Source organism: Halichoeres trimaculatus, unplaced genomic scaffold (assembly GCF_033239565.1).
Source record: "Halichoeres trimaculatus isolate MK-OKI-2021-1 unplaced genomic scaffold, fHalTri1.1 fHalTri1_scaffold_15, whole genome shotgun sequence".
Lineage (NCBI taxonomy): Eukaryota > Metazoa > Chordata > Actinopteri > Labriformes > Labridae > Halichoeres > Halichoeres trimaculatus.
The window spans coordinates 5,076,131-5,084,434 of NW_027437193.1; positions in this window are offsets into that span (position 1 = coordinate 5,076,131).

Below are 8,304 nucleotides of genomic sequence, written 5' to 3' on the forward strand. Positions count from 1 at the left end.
AGTCCCAGAGAGCTGCGTTCAACACTTTAAAATCCTCCTGGTGTCAGAGTCAGAAGTGTGTCTGCAACTTTTTAAGAAACTAAGTTTGAAAAGACAACAGATAACATGACTGCTCTCCAAAAAAAGGAGAAATTGTACAAATCATCGTGACAAACAAAGTCGTATCTTCGGATTGTGTTGCGTTCACAAAACTAGGAAAAAATTAAACCCTGAAAACTTTAGAGTAACTTTTACTGCAACTTTTCAGAAATCCGTTACAATTTTTGTCCCAATAACAACTTTTTTAGCTGTTTAACAGTTAAAAAAAACTTAAATATATGATCAATAGGAAGCTGATTAGAGACACTGGCCTCTATTTCTGTTCAACCTCTCACCAGTTATTGAACAGTTGTGATTGAAAACTGTACCATATCAAATCAACTCTACAAAGTTGTAGTTTGTTGCTTTTCTTTGCATTTCACTGCCAAATGTCAGATATTTGAAAGCTTTCCCTCAGGCTTGATAAAAGATATTGGGGGTTTTTCTGCCCATTAAGGCCGTACAGACATTCTGCATGCATAGTTGCGTTTTTTAAGGTTGTGTTACTTTCACAAGAAAAAAAAAGTTTGGAACTTTGAACCAACTCTGACTGCTACAAATCAGAAATGTCGTCATTTTTAACCCAATATCTTTCTCTACTGAGTCTGTGAAGAATGAAATAGTGAAGCATGTCCATCCCAGATTCAGCAAAAAAAAAATGTGATGATGAAAAGGCTGACTAGAGGTATTGTTTTTGCAGTTTCCTTAAGAAAAAAACAACTTTTATTTATTTCAGCCTCTCTTTAACTCAAAATTCAACTTTCTTCAACAGAAAAAAAAATAGAAAATTATATATATTTTTCCGGCATTTGACTTCAAATAAAAAAATTTCACTTTCAATATTTAGTAAATTATTTAATGACTTTGAAACAGTGACATTTTTTGGTCTTTTTCTTGTCTATACATAATAAAATTTCTTCTATAATAATTTTTTAAAAAATATTTTTATTTATTTATTTTATTTTATTTTTTGCATTAATTGTTGAATTTTTTTAGTCTGTCATGGTCTAAAGATAAATTTACAAAAGTTTTTTTCTTAGACTTGGTAAGAACTTAGGAATTAATCTGCTGGTTACTTAAAAGATACAAGCTCGGTTCAAAGGTACATCCTCTGATTTAGTTGCAGTCAAAAATAGAAATAATTAAAAAAAAAAAACATAGATAAATATAAACTTTAAAAACTTCAAACTTATTTTGGCAGCTTCTAATCAAAACTGGGTCATTTACTGTGTGGCATTAACATCCTTTAATGATTGTTTAGTCTGTAAAGAATCAAAATGTGAAGTATGTCCATCCCAGCTTCAGTCAAAAACTGAAAGATTTGATAAAAAAAGAAGCTGGTTAGAGACATGGTTTGTGCATTTCCCCAAAAAATGATTAAAAACTGTTTCTTTCAAACTCTTACAAAATGTTCAATCACCTGTTGCTTGTATGAAAGTGGTCATAGCCTCAAAATTCTCAAATAACTTCTTGGACAATAAGAAAAAATGTGTTTTTTAAGCAAAGGTGCAAAATGTGTGGTCTCAGTTTCCTTACCCACATTTTCTTTTTTTTTCATATAGGGATTTAAAATGTCCCCTTAAAAATCACTTTAAAAAAGTTAGCTGACAAGTTTTCTTTGAATCCTCTCAACAATTGTTCAACTACTTGTAAAATCTGATTCCACGTGAGTGCAAAGTTTTCCCTCTTTCCTGCTTCTTTAGTGGTTTAAACTGTTGCTTTTCTTTGTATTTCAAGGTCAAAAAAGGTCAAAAGTTGAATATCTAAAAGTTTTTTGTTGGACCTTGTAAGAAATTTGCATCCTGTGGTCACCTGGATCATGGTTCATCCAGGTCTTTGATTGGTGAGCTCACTTTTCGGTTATACACAGAGGAAGCTGATCCTGAGAATCTGACAATAGCTCCTCTCTGCACGTCTTCTGCCTCTTCAGCTTTCCTCTGCTGTTGGGTGTTAAACTTGTGTTTTTCAGAGGTAGTGGCGTGCAGCTGGTCCATACTCAGCCTGTAACACTAGATGGTGCCCTGTTCATAGAGTTGACCTGTTGCTGCCCACTCTGACCTGCTCACACTGACAGACCAGGCCTGAAAACACTCACACACTGAAGCTCCAGCAGAGAAGCAGAGACAGGGAGGAAGCTGAGCGGGAATAAAAGCACATATGGTGAGAGTGTGAAATGTATGCGCTGTCACACCTCAGTGTTTTCCATAGATTTACATACATCTGAGTGTGTGGCGGCGGCTGCACGCAGCGGGGGCCAGCACGGGATCAGGGCTCATACATCAGGAGAGTTTGACCACACAGCGTGCAGAGAGCATCCTCACATGTTCTGCTCACACACACACAGACACACACATGTTCACAGTGATCTGCTCATGACTGTCAGAGGAGGAAGAGTTGGACACACTCTTCATTCAGGGTGTGAACGTTTGAGAGGAAAAGAGACGTCAGTGTGTCGGATGGAAAAGGATCTGTTTTCTGCATTTCCTGACCTTACTGTGTTCATTCAGTGTGTGTGTGTGTGTGTGTGTGAGTGTGTGTTTTTATACAGTGGTTGGAAATGTAATGTTTGCATGGATTCAATTGTGTTTAAGTGTGTAGGACTAGCAGGGCCTGGGTGTGTGCATGTGTTACAGATGTGTGTCTGTGTGATGCAGGATATTGTTTTGCATTGCTAGTCTGATTCATGCATGGCGTGAGTGTGTGTGTGTGTGTGCATGAATAGCATTGCATGTGAGTGTGTCTTGAAGCCAGTGTGTGTGTGTGTGTGTGTGTGTGCGATGCAGGATGTGTTCTTGTGTCACTCTGTAGGGCTGTTCAGACTTGATGAGTGTGTGTCTTTGTGTGTGTATTTAAATAGTGGTTGGAATGTGTGCACAAGTTGAAGGTGTGTGTGTGTATGTGTGTGTTCACGCTTAGGCATTGTGAGTATGATTGGTTCTGGGTGTGTGTTGTCACAGCGCTGTGTGTTTGTGCACATACTTGAACTGTGGCTTTAAGTGTGTGTGAATGAATCATGGTGAGTGTGTGAAAGTGCATAGAGCCATCGTATTATGGAGGATAATTTCTACATAGAAAGTTGTTTGGTTGATGCTTGGAGTGTGTGCATTTGTGGCAGCAGGAAATATTGTGTATGCATGACTTAAAATGCATGTGTACAACAGCAAAGGCAGTGCAAAAAAAAAGATGAAAAATGGCGGCCTAAAAACAAGAAAAAGAGTCTCAATATGATGCAATTTTTCTTTTTTGAACTGTTGAAATAATCCGTCCATACAACAAGATAATATTCATACGTGTTTAAAAAAGGAAGGAAATGCTCATTGTTAAACTAAAATACTGAATCCTAAACTTATGGTGGCCCCAAAGTGCGAATAACAACAAAATCAAAAACATGTTTTGGCTGCAACTGGCTACAAATGTTGTGTATACATGACTGAAATTGTATGTGTACAACAGTAAATACAGCGCAAAAAAGGAGGAAAAAATGGCGGCCTTACAACAAGATGGAAAGAAAAGGTATTCAATGCAATTCTTCTTTTTTGAACTGTTGAAATAATCTGCTTATACAACAAGGTCATATTCATATGTGTTTAAAAAAGAAGGAAATGTCAAATTGAAAAACTGAAACATAGTCTATGGTGGCCCGGAAGTGCAAAAAACAACAAAAATAAAACCAAAAAGGTAAGTATCCACACAATGAAATCTAATTTAAGAATGAAAAAGAAACCTCAAAGATAAAACAAAAAAATAAAATAAAAAATTAAAGAAAAACAAGAAGAAAAACTAAATACCAAAGACATAAAAAGAAAATGACACGGCAAACCGAAAATGCAACATCAAGAAAAAAAAACATATGACAAAGAAAATGAATACATCACAAAAAAATGACATGACAATAAAACACCTCAAGAAAAAGAAGAAACTGTGACAACAAAACAAAAACCTACAAAAACAAAAAAGAGAACTTGATAACAAAAAAGCACAATATGACAACAAAACAGAAAACATCACAACAGAAAAGGAAAACACCAAAAGTGCAAAGACATAAAAAGAAAATGCCATGAGAAACAGGAAATGCAAAAGCAAGAAAGAAAAAACATGTGAGAAAGTAAATTAATACATCACAACAACAAAAAGATGACATAAAAATGAAACACCTAAACAAGAACAAGAAAACGTGACAACAAAACAAAACCTAAAACAAATCAAATAAAGGGATCTTAATAACAAAAAAGCACAATATGAGAACAAAAAAGAAAGTATCACAACAGAAAAGGATAACACCAAAACAAAATGGAGGGAATGCAACAATAAAAAACAGGAAGTAAAGTTTTTAAAGATTCATATCGACTGCAGGCAACCTATTTTTTAAATAATTTTTTAATGTGTTTTTTTCTTTTATTGTCAATTTCTGTTGTCACATTTTCTTTTCTGCTGTTGTTCTTCCAGTCCTTGATGTTAGTCTTGTTGTGTTTTACACTTCAGGGCCACCGTACAAATTTCTCCAACTACAGTAAACAACAGTAAATGAAACAAACTGAATACAACAAACGAACAAAAAGAAACTCCAGTTTCATTATGTTTAATTTTAATTCTAGAAAATGAAAGCCTTGGGCCGAGAACATTTAACACAAATTGAGGTGATGAAGGGGAAAAAGACTTAGAGTTAAGGAAGTATAAGTAGAATTCTATGTTCTTCAAGCATTTTAAGGCGATTACTGAATTCTGAAATACGTTTTATTGTGGTGAGAGTTGGTGAGAAAACCAATTTATCTGATCCCATGACGACGAAACAAAAATCTGATTCAAGCTCGATTTCAGATTTCACCCACAACTCAGAGTTTGAAAAACAAGTTAGAAACTTTTTCAAGACTAAACGTGTAAAGTGTAAATCTAAGAACTTAAATCTTATAAGCGTTGAGTAATTTTCAGATGTGTTTTTGTGTCACACTGCAGAGCTGTTTAGACTCCATGAGTGTGTAAGTGTGTGTGTGTGTCATGGGTGGAAATGTGATTGTGCCTGACTTGTACTGGTGTGTGTGCGTGCCAGGGGATTTGAATGATCAGGGCTTATTGTGCGTTTGCATGTGTGTGCTCAAGCATGTGCCTAAGCGCATTTATATATGTGTGTGTCTGTGTGTGTGTGTGTGTATGCATAAACAGAGAGACACCATGAGTAGGGGTGGTGGAGGGGGGGTGTAAATGTGCACTCTCTTAAATGTGTGTGCGTGCAGTGAGGAGTGTTTCTGTGTTTGCGTGCACCATATGCATCCATAATGAGCTGAGTGTGTGTGTGTGCGTGTGTGTGTGAGTGAGTGACAGGCTGTGAGTGAGTGTGCATTCAAGCGTGGGCCCCTCTTCGTGTCCTCAGCCGTGCCTGTGCGTGAGGCCTGTGCATCAGTATGGAGTAATAAGTGTGTGCATGTGTGTGTGTGTGTGTGTCAGTGTGTGTTTTATGTATGCAGAAGCTTGCATGCATGTGTGTGCATGCAAATGCTCACATCATCACTATTTAGAGAATTTACGTGTCAGCAGGCTGAAATCTATAATGTAGGAAGTCACACGAATGGATTAATGCATTTCAATGTGTGTGTGAGTGTGTGTGTATATGTGTGTATGTGTGTGTGTGGTATACATTACTATTGTGGGGGCTGTGCATTCAGATTCATGTCTGCATAACTTTATGTGGCTTTCAGTGTGTGTTTATTCTCTCTTCAGTTCTGGTTTATATGTGTGTGTGGGCGCGGGTGCGTGCTGCCTTGAGTGAGTGTGTGTGTGTGTGTGTGTGTGTTTGCATGTATATGTGTACAGTGAACACCCGGTTTCCATTACCCAGGCCGGCGTGGTTCCTCAGCCAGACCACAAACCTCCTGTCTCCACTCTGGCTCCACCCAGCGCTGCCACAGGCTTCCCAGAAAAGAACAGCGTCTAATTAAAAAACTTTAATTACATTCATCTCATCTCTCTCGCACACACACACACACTCACACACACACTCGGGGAGAATAAAACAACTGTATACAAACAATCCCATGTGATAAATGAGCATGAAAGGCAGAGCAAGCAGTTTTTTCCCAGGCGGAACGGCTTTTAATCAGAGCTGCTGACATTCATGAGCCGTGGAGTCTGCTGTGATGTCCCCCCCGCTTCAGCTCCATCTGGACTTTTTTTTTTTTCACTTTAAGGACTTCATGGTGTCTCTCTGTCCTCCAGTGTTTTATGAGGCGCTTTGTTTCGACTACAAGGCGTTTGAGCTTTTTGGGAAGTGGCCTGAATAAGTCAAACACAGACATAAAGTCAGAGTTTAGAGGCTTCTGAGGAGTGATGAACACATGGTTCAAAAGAGCGACAAACTAAGTTGACATCCCCGACAATAAAACACTAGCTACGATAACAAAGAGCGGCTGTGTGTCCTTCTGCAATACAAATAAATAAAAATCTGGATTTAAAGTTTCATTTGTGGAAAAACAAGCACAGAAGGAGAACAAAATAATACATTGATAAGTCTACACTGCAAAAACTGAAATCAAATCAAGTGTTTATATCTCATTTTTTAGTAAAATGTCTTAATAGCTCCAGAAAAACATCATAATTTAAGACATTAAAGAAAAAAGAAGGCCTTAACTGCTCGTAAGGGGTTAAGAAAAAACCCTACAGGGTAAGAAAAGTCTACTTGTTTAGCTTTTTTGTATGGTGACACTGACTTGTTTCACCTCATTTCTCTTTAAAAGCCGTTATTTTTATTTTTAAATATTTAATTAAAAAAAAAAAAAAAAAGAAAAGAAAAAAATCAATTTCTCTCAAAAAACAAACAAACAAACAAACAAAAAAACTATTTCTTTCACATTTGTGTTTTGGAAGTCCTCCATTTCAGCCTCTATCTGAGGGATTTCATTTCAGCTGCTGTCTCTTTAAGGCTACCCACTTCACAAACCCCCTTCCCTCTGATTGGCCAGCCCTCAGGAGACCATCCCAGGAAAATAAAAAAAAAATTAAAGTCATTTTTGGTATTTTTTTTCAATGTTTTTCAAGCACCAAGAATAGAATATATATATATATATATATATATATATATATATATATATATATATATATATATATATATATATATATATATATATATATATATATATATATATATATATATATATGTATATATAAACAAAAAGAAAGAAAGAAAGAAAGAAAGAAAGAAAGAAAGAAAGAAAGAAAGAAAGAAAGAAAGAAAGGCCAAGAAATTTAAAAAAAATTATACAAATACTTTATTTTTTTTAAAAGTCCAATCTCTTCTTGGCTCTCCTTTCTAACATTTTTTACAATCCCCAAACAAAATACACAAGAACGTTAGTTGTCAATCAGACGTACAGCCTCGTTTTTATCCTCTTATAACTCATGAAAACTACAATTTTCAGAAAATAAAAGAGGACTTGAATACAAGGCAGCCAAATAATATCTTCAGCTCACTGCAACAATCAGGTGCGAGAAATATTTCTTCCAGGTATATTTATTTTTTTACCCTTGTAATGTGTTAGAAAGCTGCCAACCTCTTTAGTGTTAGCAGGTCAAATTTGACCCAAAGCTAAACTTAGCTTGATTCTAATTAAAAAACAATAGCTATCACCCACTATGTGCTTTTTTCACCTCACTTCATAACTTACTATGTATTTCTATTCATTTTTACACTGCTTTAAATGTTTTTTGGGGGGGATTTTTTTGGGGGGCTCTATAGACCTTTTATCTTACAGTATACTACTCATCTTAATTTTCCTTTTTTTTTAATGTTTTAAATAACTTTGTTTTTTAAATTTCCTGTGGTGAAGATCATGGGTATGCACATTATCCAAGTTTGAAAAATTTATATTAGAGCTTAGAGGACACATACCAAAAAATTACTTGTGTTTGTTTTTTGTCTTTTTTTTTTTTTTTTTTTTTACATAACATTATTAACAATAGTAACATCTGTGGTGTTGCGAGTCAAAATACCAGGTGCAAATTGAAAATTAAACAATAAGTTGAACCATAGACTGTATATAGAAAGGGTTTAAAGCCAAAATAGAAAGACTCTCCCTCCTGATATATTTTACAATCCCCCAAAAAATACACAAGAACATCAGCTGTCAATCATCGTAAAACATGACGTAAAGCCTCGTTTTTAACCTCTTATAACTAATGAAAATGAAACTTTTGGAGAAAAGAGGACTTGAATACAAGGCAGCCAAATATCTTAAA